Raw genomic sequence first — 19065 nt, forward strand, 5'->3', positions numbered from 1 at the left:
ATCTAAATTTAGATTTCCAAGTCCAAGTCATTCATGTCAAGTCTCAAGTCTAAAATTCCTCTTCATTTGACCCATCCTCTGCCTATAGAGAGTCTAGGCCTACTAGGAACCTTCCTAGAACCATGAGCAGTGGGCAGCTGCAGTGCAGTGCCCGGGGACCAACTCCAGATCAATTGCCATAAGTGCCTTGGTCAGGGGCACTGACAGGAGTATTAACCCTAACATACATGTCTTTGACAGGAGTATGAAGCCAACATATATTTGACAGGAGTAGGCTATTAACCCTAATATAGCCTACATGTCTCTGACAGGAGTATTACCCCTAACATGTCTTTGACAGGAGTATTAACACTAACATATATACATGTCTTTGACAGGAGTATTAGGCTAACCCTAACATGTCTCTGACAGGAGTATTACCCCTAACATGTCTTTGACAGGAGTATTAGGCTAACCCTAACATGTCTTTGACAGGAGTATTAACCCTAACATGCATGTCTTTGACAGGAGTATTAACTGTATATCATATCTTTGATGGTGGGAGGAAACCGGATCACCTGGAGGAAACCCACACGAACACGGGGAGAATGCAAACAACACACAGAAAAGATCTGGGACTGACCAGGGTTCGAACCTGGGAAACCTCTTGCTGTGAGGCAACAGTCCTAACTGAGCCACCTTGATACCCTTCATATAATAGTTAATTTAATCCATTAATGTCCAGTTGTCCACAGTGGAATTTGATAGGTTCCAGCCCCACTTATCAGCTGAGCTAAGCACAAATCCATTGTTTTGTTTTTGTTTTTTCAAATCAAATCGATCAATATGAGGCCACAGCACAATTTTTTCTTAAATGAAATGAACTGGTCTTTTTTTTAATCAATTTGGTCTGTCTCGACAGATTCCACAGTACATTTTGGGTTTCCACCACAGAAACAATTCTATTGGGCTTTCCGTCAACATAGCTACTGAATAGTCGTTATAGAGACACTCTGCTGAAAAACAATACTGATTTATTTGGCACATAATCTCACACATTATCCGAAAACTGTTTAGCAGGAATTCATTTAGTTTGACAGTTGAAAGTTGATTCGAGTGAACTCAAATCATGTTGCATTTAAATGAAATTGTTTGTCAAACAAACAAATAAACAAACAAAAAACATTTAATTGTTGATTTAATTGAGGCTGGCTTTTCATCAGTGGTAAGATGACACTCAGGTGTCTGTGGCCCGGCCCCCTGCCCGCGGAGCGCTCTGATTGGCTGGTTCGAAGTTGCGCTGCCCACACACAAACCACAAGCAGCGGCAGTCTGAAGTCTGAAGCCTTCTGGAAAACATGAGCCATATCTCAGCCAGACAAGACACAAGACACAAGACGCGAAAGGACAGAAAACACGTCCAACACAACCCTGGTGCAAAGCGAGGAAAATAGCCGGCTGCTACCCTGAAGCTTCTCTGGCACATCAGAGCTGGTGAGTGGGACATTTTACTTTGCTTTCACAGGGAAAAGTTGGCCAAAAACGTTCACTTTTGTTGCGGCTTTTCTCCCGTTTCTCCTCCTCCACATCCATGAGGAAGCCTCGTGGAAGCAAGCCGTTCAACATCAAGTTATATCGGGCAAAATAAGTTAAATACTTTGCATTGCTGTCTGACTCAGAAAATACACGAGCGTCTGCGTTGTGCCAAAAAGTGATCGCCTAGTTTAACAGCGGCTTTCGTCAAAGTCATACGTGAATATGCAAATAGTACACACGTCCGTTCATGGTAACATTAGTCTATGTGAAACTTCTATGTGAACGTCTCATATTATTCTAACTAGTCACAATTGTGGCCAAGTAAGTGTTTGGAGTTTATAGCAGGGATTCCATTTACATGGCAATAATAGTAGCCTATAGTTTCCAATGTTTATACTACTCTTGTCTAGGCCTGTATTTGGAAACTAGACTATATAATTAACATGATTTACTACGGATGGGTTAACGATAAAGAAAATGTAGGGTGAATGGAGGTATTATGGGACACTTTTTGACTTTTTGCCTTGTGGAAGCTTTTTTGCCATCAATTAAAAAAAATAGCCCAACACATGATACATTTCTGTAATAGTCAAGATGTTACCTAACCTTCTGAGGTGGAATGAAGGTTACATTATATTCCAAGGAGGCGTGGCATCCTCTTTTGTGTGAACTGACCCAAAATCCCTTTTTTCTGTAACGTTTCGTATTATGGGACAAAATGTTTCGTATTATGGGACAGATGCCTTATGATGAATTTAGGCTAGTGTAAGCATTTACTACACAATTTCATACTTTGATATAATCTGACATGCACATCTTACTTTTCCTATTCATCTTTATAAATTAAGACTCCATGTTCATTTAAACTGTTTTATTTAATGTTTAAAACTCTGTAAACAATTCAAACAACAATCGGCCTGCCCTCTGTCACAACAATCCCCTTAGTTGTTGAGTTAACAGTAGGTTAGGTTTAGGATGATTAAGTTGAGGGGTGGGGTTAGGGCTAGGATGATTAAGTTGAGGGTTGGGGTTAGATTTAAGATGATTAAATTGAGGGGTGGGGTTAGGGTTAGGATGATTAAGTTGAGGGGTGGGGTTAGGGGTTAGGATGATTAAGTTGGGGGGTGGGGTTAGGGTTAGGATGATTAAGTTGAGGCATTGGGTTATGATGGTTAAGTTGAGGGTTGGGGTTAGGGTTAGAATGATTAAGTTGAGGGGTGGGGTTTGGGTTAGGATGATTAAGTTGAGGGTTAGGGTTCGGATGAGTATGTTGATGGTTGGGGTTAGGGTTAGGATGCTTAAGTTGAGGGTTGGGGGTGATTAAGTTGAGGTTTGGGGTTAGGATGATGAAGTTGAGGGTTGGGGTTAGGATGATTAAATTGAGGGTTGGGGTTAGGGTTAGGATGATTAAGTTGAGGGTTGGGGTTAAGGTTAGGATGATTAAGTTGAAGGTCAGGCTGGGATGATTATGTTTAGGGTTGGGGTTAGGGCTAGGATGATTCAGTTGGTGTCTATTAATATTAACCAATTGAATTTAATTTTGCCTGCCTATTTGTTGGTAACCACTAATCTATTCTAGAGAATAAACAATGGTTGTCTTTTGCAAGGTTGATAATTTTGTTCATTGGCAAAGCCTTTTAGCACTGTCCCATAATACCAAAACATACTGTCCCATAATACGAAACCGTGTTTCGTATTATGGGACAAAATGAAAACAACCTAATTCCAAAAATAAAACTTTGTTTTGTTTTGTTTTTGTTTTGTTTTTGGTTGCAAACATGCATCATATTCATGTTCCATCAAAGGTTTGTGCAATATATTAGCTATGAGAATTTTATGACCTTATGATGAAAACTAGCTAAAGCTTATGTCATTTTCCTCACCTCATTCCCTGGAGGGTCAACCTCCTGTTTGAAGCTTGCCCCGCCCACATATGTGATGTCACACCAATGAGGGCATGTGATTTTGATTGTGTAGTTTCACATGTAGGGCTCAGAAAAAAAAGTTTTTATTTTCACTCATCTGGCAAAAAAATATAGCCTCTATAGCTTAAGTGTCCCATAATACGCTATGTCCCATAATACCTCCATTCACCCTATCTCCTTTTGCAACTAACCTTATACCTGCACCCCCCCCCCCCCTTACCAGTTTAAATATCGATAGGCTATATAGGTCTATGTCGGCTGGTAGCTGCAGCGCGAAACGGAGATTTGTTGCTTGCCAGATTAATGGCTATTTTAAGTGTCATTCACCTCTAGACGAGATTGGTTGTTATGACTTTTTTGGATGGGAAACTATTCATTTGCCCTTCTCTGCCTTGATCTATAAATTATAATCTGACTGTTGATTATTCTAATTCAAATCAATATGCCTGCCTGCTCTGTTTCAGACTTCAGTTACATAATCCTCAGTATTGGCATTGACAGACAGGCCCGTGCGTGCTCAGACTCGGACTGACTGAAACAAAACAGTCATAGTCTGAACTAGTTATGTATGTGCAAAATTGTGCATATCAACATCCTTGGTTGTCAGGTAGATGAACAAGACAACGCTTTTTACTGGTGCAAATTTAATTTGAGATATGGCTGCTGAGGTTTCACAGCAAAAAATAATTGGTGATTGCAAATCAATGGCTGAAAGGATGGAGTGGGTGTTGTGGTCCTAGCGGGTCGGATAATGAACTGCAGGCGACATGTCAATTACTGCAAGGAGTGTGAATGAGAGGGAATGTCACCCAGCTGTAAGGAAACAATGTGAACTGAATTCATTGAAATTCCAGAGTTTTAAAGTTCCACAAATCAAATAATGCACACAGTTGTAATAGCCTATTCAGTCGTAATGTGTTGGCCTAGCATGATATTCTGCATCAAATACCAGCTCAAAGGTTCCTTTAGGATTTGATGATATAGCAGAATACCTGTGCAGCTTTATTTCACTTCCCACCCAATTCACCCATTTTGTGTCTAAAAGGAAGGAAGTAACACAGGTGCAAGTCAGCAAGACATTAATTAGCCCCCCCGGCACTGGAACACCAAATAGATTGGAAGTTGGAAACCATTAGTATTCATTAGTGTTCTACTTGCACCTGTGTTACTTCCTGCCTTTTAGACACAAAATGGGAAGTGAAATAGGCAAATTGTTAGCTATTACTCACTCACTCAGAGACTTTGCATAGAGGGTTTTCATAGTCCAATCTCCTGACTGATTCCAACTCTGCTCAGCTGTGCTCCTCCACTCAGGTGTGCTTCATCACCAGTAGCTAACGAATGGCGCTCTACATGGTGCTGAACCTGTGTTGACTCATTTTGGCCACTAATTAGTCATTTTTGCCCATTTATTAGTCAGCCCTAATCATTTCCAAATTCAAAAAAGATCTGGCTCCATTAGGTCACCTGCAGGGGTGCTCTTTCCACTTCCTGAAAGAAGTTGAAGAATTATTTCATGAAATGACCCTGCAGTGTAGGAAGAGCAAGGCACTGACAGACGCTGTACCAGCCTCACTTCCTGCTCCCATGCTAAAAACGCTATATGCTGTTATAGATGGGGGGCTTTGAATGCAAGTGTCCCCTTCTCTTAGTCTGTTTATTGTTCATTGACACTTAAGCAGAACACATGAAATATGAGGTCTTCTTCTAAACGTGCTGCTCCTGGCTTCCTGCGGGGGGAAGGAGGCTGGAGTGAAGGCCTGGCAGGTGTTTCCTGCAGAGAGACCTGAACCCTCTGCCCGTCCCGGCCCGGGCGGGACACTTCACACGCTGCCCGCCCAGCGCTGCTGCTGATGTGTTTATGGCCCGGGTGTTTTTGTGTTTTTGGACGGGCATCAGTTTGTCCATTCAGAGTCTCAGACAGGATAACACCACTTTATTTGATGCTGGTGCCACAGGAGAAAAAGTACGGTAGTCATGTGATTTATATATATATATATATATATTATATATATATATATATATATATATATATATATATATATATATATATATATATATATATATATAACCTGATGAAGCATCTGCGAAACGCGTTGTACCTGTGAGCTGTTGCAAATAAATGCCACGTGAAAAGTTGGTCCAAGTCTGAGGAGTTTGTGCGGTCCGCTGGACTCTTAGTCTAGTGTTTGTTTATTTCTTATTCAATATATATATATATATATTAGGGATGGGCATTTCTAGCAAAAATACTATTCGAAATTCGCTGGCCAAAGTCGACTTTTAATCGAAATTCGAAAGAAAAAAAAAATGTAAAAAAAAAAAAAATTGTGAGAGACATGTTGCATTGTCTCCCCTGATTCTAAGTTTAGGCTTTATTAATTAATAGAAAAAGCTTCTGCTGTGGATTTTTAGCTCAAACAAGCATTGCACCACTGAAGTAACATGTTGGAACATGTTACATGACATTGACATTTTCGAAAATAAAAAACAGTTTTGACAATCATGAGTGGTTCATTAAATATTTAGTAGGCTCAGGTGCCAAAGGGGTGCCAAAGTCACCCCCTCTCCCTCTTCATGGGATTTCATCCGCCATTCATTTTTCCATAAACCTTGCTTAAAATGCTTATAAAAATTGTTTTACTTGCTCAAACCAAGCGATTCGACTACTTTTTTTTTTTTTTTTCGAATTTCGAATTTCGACTTTCAATAATAAAAGTCGACCTTGATAATAACAACGATTATTCGAAAATTCGATGCCCATCCCTTATATATATATATATCTATATCGAATGCAAGTATCGTTTGACTGGAGAAGCTTCGTTACTTCGTACTGGCCTGAGTTATTTTGGTCGATACCTTGCTATTGAGTACCGTATCACATCGTTGAGGAAATGTTTGCTTCCAGACAAAGCCGTCACGGAGCGGCTCTGACCTGGAGCCAGCGCCCCGATCATACCCCGATCCTCATAACCACCATCTGCTTGATCTCTGGCATCAGACCTCCACGTTTCAGTGCTGCCAGCTAGGACACACACACTCACACACACACACACACACACACACGCCATAGAAGAGGCTTAATGGGTTAAACCTCCACGTGGCACATATGGGCTGTGGTGCTGCATGTGGACACAATGGAGATGATAATGAAATCATTTATTGAGGCTACAGCTTACAGACAGGGACCTGTAGGGGGGGTGAGGGCTCAGCGGGTGGGAGGGGGGTGGGACCTGTAGGGGGGGTGAGGGTGCTGGAGGGGGCAGCATGGGCCCCATTAACTGTAAATGGTGGCACAGGAAAGGATGAAAGGGAGCTGATGTCGTCTATTGTTACTCTGACGTGATTCACATGTGTGACATGTTTTGACTATCCTAAATGTGCAGCATTGCATTTCAAGGAAAAAAGTTGTTTTAGTTGTCCAAAGAATACCGTAATGACAAATGCCCATCACAAGACAAGTTACCACCACAACCCAAAATGATTCATCAAGTTTCTTACTCAGTTTGACCAGCTGACGAAAAAAAACCAAAGTATACGTTTGATAAATATGGAACGGAGAAAAGCAGCAAATCTTATTGGCATTTGGCAAGTGGTAACCAGATTTTTTTTTTTTGATAAATTACGATAACGATTGCTTATCAAAATGATACCGTAAATTCCGGACTATAAGCCGCACCTTTTTTCCCGTTTTTTGGCCTTTTTTGGCCCCTGCGGCTTATATAACGGTGCGGCTTATCTATGGATTTAAAAAAAAAAAAAAAAAAAAAAATCTCTCTTTTTTAGCACTCTTTCTAACTATAAATCCTATATAACTATAATAAGTTTTAATTTCCTCTCTTGCCCTCTTTTCACCACACTGTATGACACTGTATGACACTGTGTGCACTGTAAAAAACAACACAGGTGGTGTTGTGTTATGTTGTTTTGTTGAAATGTTAATAAATGGGAGCTTCCTCAAACAGCCATCTCTTTCCCGACAATCCCCTCTGTGCATAAACCCTTACATATGGTAATTAAACATTAAAACACAAAAAAAAAAAAAAAAAAAAATACCATTAAAACACCCGCGGCTTATAGTCCGGTGCGGCTTATATAAGAAAAAAATAGTCAACTTTGCAGGTGCGGCTTATACACCGGTGCGGCTTATAGTCCGGCATTTACGGTAATCATTTAGTTTTCTGTGTTGACTAATCGTTTCAGCTCTACTGTCGCTGTAGTTAATCATTCAGCATCAGCATGGCTAAAACATAGAAGACCCATTATGTACGCTTTTTTTTTACCACTTTGTCAACCAAGGGCTTAACATCTGAAAATCCTTTAGGTTTGAGCTGTCAGTCATGAAGTCAAAGTACGCATCTTCAAGTGTTGATCATCTGCTGAAGTACCTTGACGGCCCTGGCAGAACCTCGTGAACCACACTTACCTCTCGGTCATGTCAGATTCTATAGACCTGACCAGCTCTTCTCCTGTCTTTTCATAAATGTAGCTCAGGGGGCATGGTGGCTCAGTGGTAGAGCTGTCACCTCACAGCTAGAAGGTCCTGGGTTCGATTCCCACCTGGGACGTTGTGAGCGCTGCAGGAATGTGTGCCCGTCCGCATGTCCTCGAGTGCCCACCGCCCGGGCGGGGTCGTCAAAAATGGCCTTTCTGTGTGGAGTTTGCATCTTCTCCCCATGACCCCTGGGGGTTTCCTTCATATAGGAACCCCTCACCAAAACATGCAATATCCTGGTTGCTAATGTGGTTCCTCCTCTGGTCGTTAAGGGTGCCTGTTCGGAGGGAGGGGAACTCGTTGGAATAGCGTGAACCTCCCACGTGCTATGTCCTACCGGTGAAGCTTCCCCTGTCCAGGTGAAAAGAAGCAGCTGGCTAACTGCCCATGTCTCGGAGGAAGCATGGAGCCAGTTTCGGCTCTCCCCAGATCGGCAGAGAGTGGAGCAGCAACCAGGATAAATAAATTAAATTAGCACTAATGCGGGATAAAAAATCGGAGGGGGGGGGAAAGAAAATCGCTCAACTGTAGTCAAGAGTGTTGACTGTTGTACTGACTGGCTTCAGATCAGCTGCAGCTCTCTAGAAACTCCTGTCTTGTGTCATATGAAGTGTTTCCTTCCAGAAACACCAGTAGGCAAACTTCTGCTATCAGAAAGTAATGACTCAAAAATCAAACTTGAGTCTGTCCCTAAAAACAGTCTGAAGATGACGCAGAACTTAAATGGTCTGGAAAGCGTTTTACTTGGATGCCACAAATCATTTTGTGTGATTAGAGTAATTTTTAGTCAAGTTTTTCCCCAATTCATTTTTCATTGTAGACGACAACGTCACCTGTTTAGTGGAGTTATTCTACTTAAACCGTTTTCAGATCTTGGTAACAGCCAGGTGTGTCGATGTCAGTTTCTGAGGAGGGACAAGTTGGACAGACAGTCTGTTTGTTGTTGCTTCTTACAACAGAACTAAATGTATGGTCTGAGGAATGAGATTTTCTTTATATATTTATTTCTCCATTTCCCCTGTATTTTGTAGTGCCACTGTACTACAAAAACAAGTCGACCTGCCCATGGGACCTAAACATATACTTGCTTTTGTACTTGCGTTGGCACATGCGTATCCTGCAGCCCTTTGGCGCATCGGTCGTGCTATTCGGTCCTATTCAAATTAGCGCTAGGCGTATGCTCCAAACAACGCACGCAGGATACGCGAGGCAGCCATCATGCACACACACAAACGTGTAGTAAAATTTTAAGCAAGTATATCCCCGGCCTAACGGCCCGAACACACCATACGCTGAAGCAATGCAGCGCGGAGGCCGTTTCATTTTGGCGTCCTTGTTAACAGGCGAGACGGATCACACCAGCCGCATGCCACGCCACGCTGAAGCTACGCTGCAGCGCTGAGCGAGGCGCGGAGGAAAAGAGTGCTTCTGGTGTGAACGGCAAGGCTTTGAGCAGGAGCCTTGCCATTCACACCAGGAACAATGTTTTGTCCTAGCCTCGCTCTGTTTTCCCCCGGAGCTGCCCTGCTCCCGCTCACAACTTGCATTGACTTCATGCCTGGCCGCTCGAGTGCAGCTCGCTGCACGCTTGAAAAATAGCGTGCAGCGTAGCTTCGGCGTGCTAACAAGGATGCTGAAATGAAAGTGCCTCCGCGCTGCGTTGCTTCAGCGTGGGATTGGCGTCTGGTGTGTCTGGACAGTGACGTAGTTCTTAAATGGATAACAGTTTTCTACACACAGGCTCCTCCCACTGTCTTACTACTAATGAGCCTGATTAAGGTGAAAGGTGTAACAGCCCCGCCCCCCACATGACCAGGATTATGGGCCAGTAAGCATGGCTGGTCTGGTTTGTCTCAATGTCATGACCCTTCCATCCGGTTACCTCTCCTTAGCCTGACCTTCTGTGTGTGTGTGTGTGGGGGGGGGGGGGGGGCTGGGGTGGCTGTTCAGCTGTAAAAGGCTTATCTGAAGTGACCCTGATAATGCCTGTTACATGGCAACACAATGGCTGCCTGCCTGTTTGGGGGGGGTTTTGTGTTCCAATTTTGAAAGTATTAATCCTTATTTGATTGGGTAGAAATGGAAACGGCAGAACAGATTGACCAGACAGATAATATAACTCATCAGTGATTAATCACAAAGGATGCAAATGAATACACTGCAGTATGAAACAAGATGTAACAAGCAAACAAGCATGTTGACTAGAAGGCCTAACTAACTGGCATTACAGGCTATATAGATCCTCAGTGAAGACGGAGAGAAACAACAAACTATAAAATCTCAAATGGGCGACATGTTGCCAGTAAAGGAGAACGTCCTCCTTAAAAAAAAAAACTGTGTTCCCAACTGTGAAAAGTTTGGAAAATGCATCCATTACAGCGCCTGGGCAGCTTTTGGCACCTGGACAAAATTCCGATTTGAAACGAACGAAGGTGTTTGTGCCTAAACCGTTGGTTTAGTGACAGAGCGCCCTCTCTCTGTCAACGCGTTCACACCCGGTTTGTTAGTTCAGTGTGGCGATTATAATGTGATGTCATCATGATGTCGCTCTGATCTGTATGAGCTCAGCGTCAAACAGTCAAATCTGATTTGCAGGCAGCTCAGACAAGAGCAACGGTCAGGTCTGTTCTGTAGTCTGCTCCGGCACGGTCAGGTCTGTTCTGTAGTCTGCTCCGGCATTTCAAACGGGCTGCTTGGCGCCTTTGGTGGGTAGCTGAATGGATGATGTCATTGCCATCGTGTGTGTGTGTGTGTGTGTGTGTGTGTGTGTGTGTGTGTGTGTGTGTGTGTGTGTGTGTGTGTGTGTGTGTGTGTGTGTGTGTGTGTGTGTGTGTGTGTGTGTGTGTGTGTGATCAGCACAAACGGTGTCCCTGGGCATGCGGCCAGGCCCGCTGCAGTTTAAAAGAGTCCGTGCCTGTGTGTGTTTTGGAGGTGTGACGCTGCTGTTTCACCAGCCAACTGACTTCTGACTGATGCTGCTTTATATTACAAGGTCGTTTAAAAATGGAGCTGGTCAACTTTAAAAGTGATATACATTTTTTTGAGCAGTTGTATCACAAAACTAGTAACAACTGCTAGTGATGTCGTAGAGGTCCAGAGTTGGTTGTGTGCAAAAATAGTAAAGTCTAATAACAACCAGGCTAGGAACAAGAGCGCTAGCCGAGTCAGCTTATTGTGGTGTGTGGCTGCAGATCCGTTCAGTAACGTTCTCAGTAAAGTGAACAATTAGTTAAGGAAGTTGTTGAAAGCCTTTTCCCTTTTGTACAAGTCAAAGTTCTCAAGGTGATAAGCGAACACACCCGAATGATGTTTGGTGGTTAAACAAACAGCTGATTGTATCTTGTGTTTGTTGTGGTGAAGATTGTCTCTGAGGATGGTGGCAAGGCGACGTGTTGAAAGATGATGTTTTCCCTTTCAGGACTGCTGGACTGGAGTCAGTTTGCGATCGCTCCTCTGTTAGTCTAGTTTGTGAGGGGGGGGGGGGGGGCGTCTGATCTGCAGCTGACCTGGTGGCGTGTGGCGAGCCGTGGATTAGCATGGTCAACAAATCAAAATGGGATTGGCAGGTGGCTCCCACTCATTCAAGCCTTTAAGATGGGCTTTACTCACTGTCTCACCTCCAGGGGAAGACTTCTCTACCAACGACACGTGTGTGTGTGTGTGTGTGAGGATGGAGGCCAAGAGGTGCTCTATATGTGTGAGCTTAATCCTTCTTGAAGGGGCTGGTCCGTTTACCCAGAGCCAAACCACGACGAGCGAGCGCGTACAGGCCCAGAGGGCGACCGGATCGCTTTTGAAACGGGACGTTTTTGTTGAAAGCGCAGCCATCGCTCTGGCAACTAGACGTCCACGGATATTTACTTTTTTCATTCTTCTCCGCTGAAAGCGCTTTCCTCTCGACCCGGTGCAGCCAGGCCCCGTCTGTAATGAAAGGTGGTGGTGGTGGTGGAGGAGAGGGGGGCTCCAAATGAAACGCTCCTGACAGGGTAATTAAGTCCAGACACAAAGGGCTCAGCAGGACCACTTTAATGGAGGAGGAGTTGATATTCTCCAGGGGGACGTTGGGTCGAGTGTGCTGTGCTGGCCTAAAGCCATTTTATAATGTGGGTACCACTGACACACACACACACACACACACACACACACACACACACACACAATCTAAGGTTAGCTATTACTCGGCTGTTTCGGACCGTTGGGTTTTATTAGCAAATGTTCTAAACCAGCGGTTCCCGTACTTTTTCATATCAATGTACCTGCAAATTGATGTCCTCTAGACCAGGGGAGCTCAACCTTTTTGTAATTCAAGGTCCTCTTCTGATCTCAAACTAACTCATATTATTCTGCCTAGTAGGTAGTTGAAGTTCCTACTTGGTGCTTGTCTATAAACTGTATGATAGCTGCTGATATCGTGAGGTGAATGGAAAAAAAGGCAAAGTGATCTCGCTTGATTAACCAATACTGTGTGGAGGCCTGGAGGGCCACATGTAGTATATTTTGAGAGACAAGCCGAGGGCCGTTTTAAAATTGGTCCGCGGGCCACAATTGGACCCAGGGCCGGACTTTTGACATGCCTGCCGGAGTCAAAAGTGATGCCTCCTCGCTCCCTCGTCGAGTGTTGAAGAGTTCAACCAGTTTTCCCCTTTTTTTAGTTTGTTTCATTTGATCATCAGAGGACGACAAGATGCTGAAAGCTGTTCAGCACATCAGCCAGCAGGAAGAAAAAATAGACATAATACATTAGGCTAGGGGATGAATCATCTTCACGAGCCCCAGCTTGAGACCCACTGGCTTAGGGGATACCAGTGGAGTTACGGCTGTGAGCAAAATCATCTGCCTTATATTTTCTCTTACTGTATTTCACCACTCTGTTTCACTGAGGGAAATAACTGTCACTCTTTCCTGGGGACCCCCTGGAAGTCCCTCAGGGACCCCCGTCACCCCGCTTTGAGAACCACTGGCACTGGCCTAAACCGTTGAGGCCAGAGAGTCTGCAGGATTAGGAAGCTCTGGTCTAAATGGCCCCAGGCCAACCATTCATTAATTAATTAGCCCAATTAATTTCATCACACCGTCAAACAAACAATGCCATGTAGCGGAAACCAAACGAACCTCGTCTCTAATTGCGGCGTAAACCATCTGCAGCTCGTAACTCGTTATGCAATCCTTCTCGTGTGCTTCTGCACGCATGTACGCACCGTGGAGCTGCCGCTGCAGGCTGCACGCGTGTGTCACGTGTCCCGTGTTGTGTTGTGATGACGGGGCGGCGGTAGATACTAGATACATGTGCTCTGCTGTCCGGAATAGCTGTGATCCTCTTAACTGGCTGCAACTAGAGAGAGAGAGAGACGACCTGCGAGGAACATGCAGACAGATGTCCCTCCCCCAATGCAAAACAAGCACACACACACACACACACATACACACACACACAGACGCATACACACACACACAGACACACACACTCGGGCTGCACGATTAATCGAATTGAAATCGAAATGGCAACATGGCCCAAGTGCAATATCCAAATTGCAGGAGCAGCTGAATTTTTGGATCAAGGTAAAATGTCACAAGATGCCATTAAATGAAGCATGGTGGTGCTAGAGATGCCCCGGTCTCCTTCTTCTTCCAGTGAAAATGAAATACAAAAATTACCATCCCCACCAGAATCGTGGCTCTCGCAATTGCAATATATGTCATTCACAATCATTTTTGCATCTTTTTTTTTTTGCATTTTTGCATTTTTTTGCAAGAAAGCACTGATGGTATCAAAACTGTTGCAATTGAGTATTGTATCCGTTTCACATTTTCAGTATTGATACTTTTCGATACTCTATCGATTAGGGATGTTCATCAGTTATCGATAATCGATAATTGATCGTTAAGGAATGGAATCGATCATGTGGAATTCTTATCGATTTTGTTATGATTAAAAAAAAAATTTTTTTTTTTTTTTTTTTTTTTTCGGACTAGGTTTGGGTGGAATTCGTTCCTCCTCGCCCCACTCCATTGCACAGCCGACTAACGTGAGGTGGAGCTGGAGCTTCATATAGTCTCTAGTTTTCTGGCTGGGCACGGGCCTTTGTGCCAACAAAACTGTTTTAAACATGGGGAATTTACACCGGCATGCGCCGGGGACAGCAGAGTGTTGGACAGGAGACACATTGAAATAAAGAGTTCATTGAGGAGAACACGTTGTCTTTCGTATTTTCTGCCATAGGCATTCATTTTGTAAAATATATATATATATTTAAAAAATATTATTAATATGATCGATAATTGATCGTTAATTTCCCCCGATTTTCGATTATGGAAAAATGAACAACCCTAATTAGTAGGGTCATCTGTGGCACTTCCGTGACCATGGAGAGCGAAGGTCCGTTTCTCAATGGATTTGTCATCTAGGAGGGTTAATAAACAAATTTAGCCGGGGTGTATTTTTAAAAAAGGCGGGGAAAATATTTGAGAGACCAAAATCCAAAATGTCTGCCGTGGAAATGAACTTTTTAATGCTTTGACCTACAATGATGCACAATACATGGTTTCAGAGCTTATTCTGGTCAAGGAATACATATTTGGTGTTTATATAATGATTTGACCTATTTTTGACCTTCAAATCCAAGATGGCTGCCAATTTTGAGGCAGTGTTTTCAAAATCGTCATAGAGCCTTCATATTAGGCTTGAATGACAGGTCTTCTCATGATGAGTTGAATAATATACAGTATAAGTACACAGAAGTAATCTCGGAGGTCAATAAAGTCAATGTTTGTGTGTAAACAACAGTTGCTGATTTGCGGTTTCCCATTAAAAAGGGTAGGCTACTGAGAATATGGTGTCCAGTTCATCCCATCACATTTTCATAATGAACCAAAAACAATTTTGCACTATAGCCTAACATAAAATAGTATTCTGTATGCAAAGCTAGCAAGGTTAGTTGCTTGAGCTGAATTTAAAGGTCAACTCAAAACAAACAATGAAATTAACTTTGAAATTAAAACTGAATCCTAGGCTACTAAATTTCATCAGCACACAGTAAAGGAAACTTGTCTTTGAACTCAGCTGACTGTCTAGTCCTAATCCCTGTTGTGCAATGTCCCTTTTCAGTGAAGTTTTTGTTTTTGTTAAGAGTATGGACTTTTAATCTTGACCTTGTTGGTAGGCAACGGCCCTTTTCCAGTCAAGCATTTTCAGATTAGCTCAGTCAGTCTGTGAAGCAGTCAGTGTCAGCACTTGCGTGAGCTCGCTTTTTCTCTAACTAATGTTAACATTACACACTTTAAGTGTGTAATGTTGTTTTGAGTTGACCTTTAAATTCAGCTCAAGCAACTAACCTTGCTAGCTTTGCATACAGAATACTATTTTATGTTAGGCTATAGTGCAAAATTGTTTTTGGTTCATTATGAAAATGTGATGGGATGAACTGGACACCATATTCTCAGTAGCCTACCCTATTTAATGGGAAACCGCAAATCAGCAACTGTTGTTTACACACAAACATTGACTTTATTGACCTCAGAGATTACTTCTGTGTACGTATCCTGTATATTATTCAACTCATCATGAGAAGACCTGTCATTCAAGCCTAATATGAAGGCTCAATGGACGATTTTGAAAAAACTGCCTTTTAGAGCTCAAAATTGGCAGCCATCTTGGATTTGAAGGTAAAAAATAAGTCAAATCATTATATAAACACCAAATATGTATTACTTGACCAGAATAAGCTCTGAAACCATGTATTGTGCAAGTTAAAAAAAAAAAAAGTTCCACGGCAGACATTTTGGATTTTGGTCTCTCAAATATTTTCCCCGCCTTTTTTAAAAATACACCCCGGCTAAATTTGTTTATTAACCCTCCTAGATGACAAATCCATTGAGAAACGGACCTTCGCTCTCCACGGTCACGGAAGTGCCACAGATGACCCTACTAAATATCGATACTTTCGACAACCCTCCTAGGCCGTCTATTAAAACGCCATTGATCTCTGTCAGCACATTAAGAAAACTAAACGCATTATCATCAGTATGTGAATTTGGGTTGGGCTTGATAGTGTTGGTGTTCTCACCTGAAAACTTGAATTTACGCTTTCTATAACTCTGTGAACCTGTGTGACACTGCGTTGCTCTTGCAATAACATCTGGAAACGGAATTGGAAATTACATAATATAAAAAGTGGTTAAGTTTGCTTAACATGGACTGAAATAATGCTCATCTTGAGGTAAGATGGTAAAACATGTGACAAAGCTTTATTTTCCTATACTCGTAACAAGAAATACAGGTCAGTCAACCCAAACCTGAGCAGATCAGCTCCTTTGTGTCGCAGCTTTCTGTGCTCGATCCTCATGTGACTTGTGAAATAATAGGAAAGGTGTTCATATAAGCTCAGATGGCAAACCACATGTTTTTTTTAGCTTCTATAGAGCGCTGAATGTGCACTGATCTTCTGGAGGAAGGGCGTATCGGGAGGCCAGGGAACGTCCTAAAGCCTTGCTATCCTGTGATCTGGGTTTCTGGGCAGTGCCAAAACTAATTAACATCGTTCACTTTTGCAAAATCGGATCCTTTCGCATTCACAAGCTGGACGACCTGACATGACGATGTAAGTTGATCCACGGCGCAAAGAGGCTCGTCTGCATATTTGGCCCCAAAAAGAAAGGTAAAGTACAGATCATCTCCAAAGAAAAGCTGCCAGGGCCTTGTTAGCCGGCTGGTTGTTTGGCTGACAGAAGCAGGAAGGCGTTTTTGCAGATGGACACAGGAGAAGAGAGCGGCCATTGTCGGGTGTTCTTTCCACTGCGAGCGTGGGGGAATGTGCGTGGTGGCGCTGGCTGTCAGTGTCGAGCTCTGTCCTTTTCCAAGTTCACGTCCACCATCACACATGTTTTGTGTCTCGCCCTCCTCCTCCGCTGGGCTTGACATTTGGCTGTGTGTGTGTGGGGGAGCCTTTGGGCCCAGCAGGGAGTTTGGATCTCAGCCTCTGGGGCCCCCAGCTGCAAACAACTGCAGTCCAGAGCCAGAGATTCTGCCCTCTCTGCCCTCTGCTGCCCTCTGTGCCCTCTGCCCTCTGCCAACGCCTCCGCGCTGAAGTCCAAGCTCAAGTCCCTCTTCTTCTCCCGTCCGAAATGTCGTAGTTCAATCTCTGTTTCTGCTTAGTGTGCCATGATGCCATACAGTGGCCCATCTCTCTAACAAAGCTTCCAAAGACTTCACTGCCCTTTTAGAAATCCTTTCATGCCTAGAGGCCAGGTCGCCCCCGAAGAAATCCAGTGCTTTTCTATGGGCTTACTCAGGGAGTGATTTTCCATCATCGTTCCTCTTTCAGTTCCCTCCTTCCAGCTGGGATTAGACAAGAGGCCATAGAGACTTTTCTCATTGAGTCTTCAAAGCTTTCATTACATGTGCAAAGGCACAGGGAGTCTGACATGTCGTGTCTGGACACCTTGACTTGAGTTCAGTGGCTTGATCCGTTGTTCACACAGAGTTAAGACTACAGTTCTCTCAAGCCAGACTGTCTCTTCCACAGTCTTCCAATGCAGCATATACAGTCTGTACTTCACGCCCACAGAGCCTGCTCAAAGGAAGCTGGAGGGGGTGTGTGGGGGGGGGGGGGGGACGCACTTCAGACCGGAGGAAGTTGGAACCGATGCAGGTGATTGGAGAAATAGGATCGACTATCGGTGTTTAATAATCACTTGATTTCTGATTTGAAGGTGTGCCTCTCAGTGAAATCAGTCGCTATGGTTTTTGGGTGGCTTGAAAACCTGCAAATGCACTCGGGCTGAAAGATATGCTGACAACATTTGAATTGCCATGATTTGACAGATAATTGCGATTTTAAATGGTAACTTTAATGTGTGTGTGTGTGTGTGTGTAGTGCAGGATTTGCTGAGTTTGAGTGTGATGAAAGTTTGATTCATGAGGCAAATTACCTGCCTTACCTTGATTACCTGCACCTCTAAAACACCTTGTGCAGGAATCTGTTTTGGACCATATTTGTGCACGTGGTTTTGTGAACGCTTACAGAAACTGATGAAACGGAGCAGCGGTACCACTAGAAAATGGTGGTTTTCTTCTTTCTTTTCTATTGCTTTAAGATAGATGTAGTACGTGTGACGGTGACATCGTACGTAAGGCAGCATAAACAAGCGGACACAAAAACCTCGTGATTTCCAAACGGTTTTCCTGCTTCCCATCCCGAACTTTGTGCTGAGAGTGGGAGGGGGGGGGGAGGGGTGTGTGGAGCAGTGGGAGGGGGGGAGAGGAGGGGTGTGTGGAGCAGTGGGAGGGGGGGAGAGGAGGGGTGTGTGGAGCAGTGGGAGGGGGGGAGAGGAGGGGTGTGTGGAGCAGTGGGAGGGGGGGAGAGGAGGGGTGTGTGGAGCAGTGGGAGGGGGGGAGAGGAGGGGTGTGTGGAGCAGTGGGAGGGGGGGAGAGGAGGGGTGTGTGGAGTGTGTAAAGGAAGTGCTCTTGACCCTCCCCTCCCCAACCTCGTCTGTCCTCGTATCCCCGGCATCATGGTTGGGGAGTTCCTGGGTTGGTGTGTCAGAGATGAGGTGGTGGTGGTGGTGTGGGGGGGGTGGCACTAACAAAACAATGGAGCCTTTGTGAGAGGGTCCCGCCGTGACAGGATTGTTGGAGAGGAGGAGGGTGGGGGGGGCGTCAGGGCTTAGCGGAGCGGAGCCACTTCATTAGTCGGGACTCTCCTCTTGCACCTTCTCTCTCTCTCTCTCTCTCTGCTGTTCCCTCCCTCGCTCGCTCACTCCTGCAAACACAGAGGCAGAAGCAGCTCCGCCGCCGTCCGGACAGCACAGAGCGAAGCTTGCGTGGGGGGTTTTCTGGAGTGGGATGAGGTTGTGATTTCAGGACTGAGCGGAGAGTTTCATCAGCTTTTCTTTCGCTCCGCTAACGGGACTGTTTCTGCCGGCCGGCCGACCGTCCGGAGGTAAGTCATCCCGTCCCGTCATCGTCCATCTCATCCCTGGTCCATGCATCAAAAGCATCCTCCCCCCCCCCCCTCTCTCTCTCTCTTGGAGCTGTAGTTTCGGTGTAGGTTTGCGGGACGCTTGCGGAGGAGGATGTGATTTTGTGGCTCTCGTGTGAAATCTAGCTGAAGACGCAGGATTTGTATGTGCTTT

General features: G+C 44.3%; 1 protein-coding gene across 1 annotated transcript in view; it reads left to right on the top strand.

Moving 5' to 3' along the window:
* Positions 1-1394: 1394 nt before the first annotated feature.
* The window catches only part of gas2l3 (growth arrest-specific 2 like 3), a 46360-nt gene continuing 28689 nt past the window's right edge, over positions 1395-19065 (top strand). The window contains exon 1 of the mRNA XM_083632282.1: positions 1395-1473. The gene's annotated coding sequence lies outside the window, so the exon portion shown is untranslated. The remainder of the gene's footprint in view (positions 1474-19065) is intronic.

This window comes from Poromitra crassiceps (assembly GCF_964638095.1).
Source record: "Poromitra crassiceps genome assembly, chromosome: 2".
Classification (NCBI taxonomy): domain Eukaryota; kingdom Metazoa; phylum Chordata; class Actinopteri; order Beryciformes; family Melamphaidae; genus Poromitra; species Poromitra crassiceps.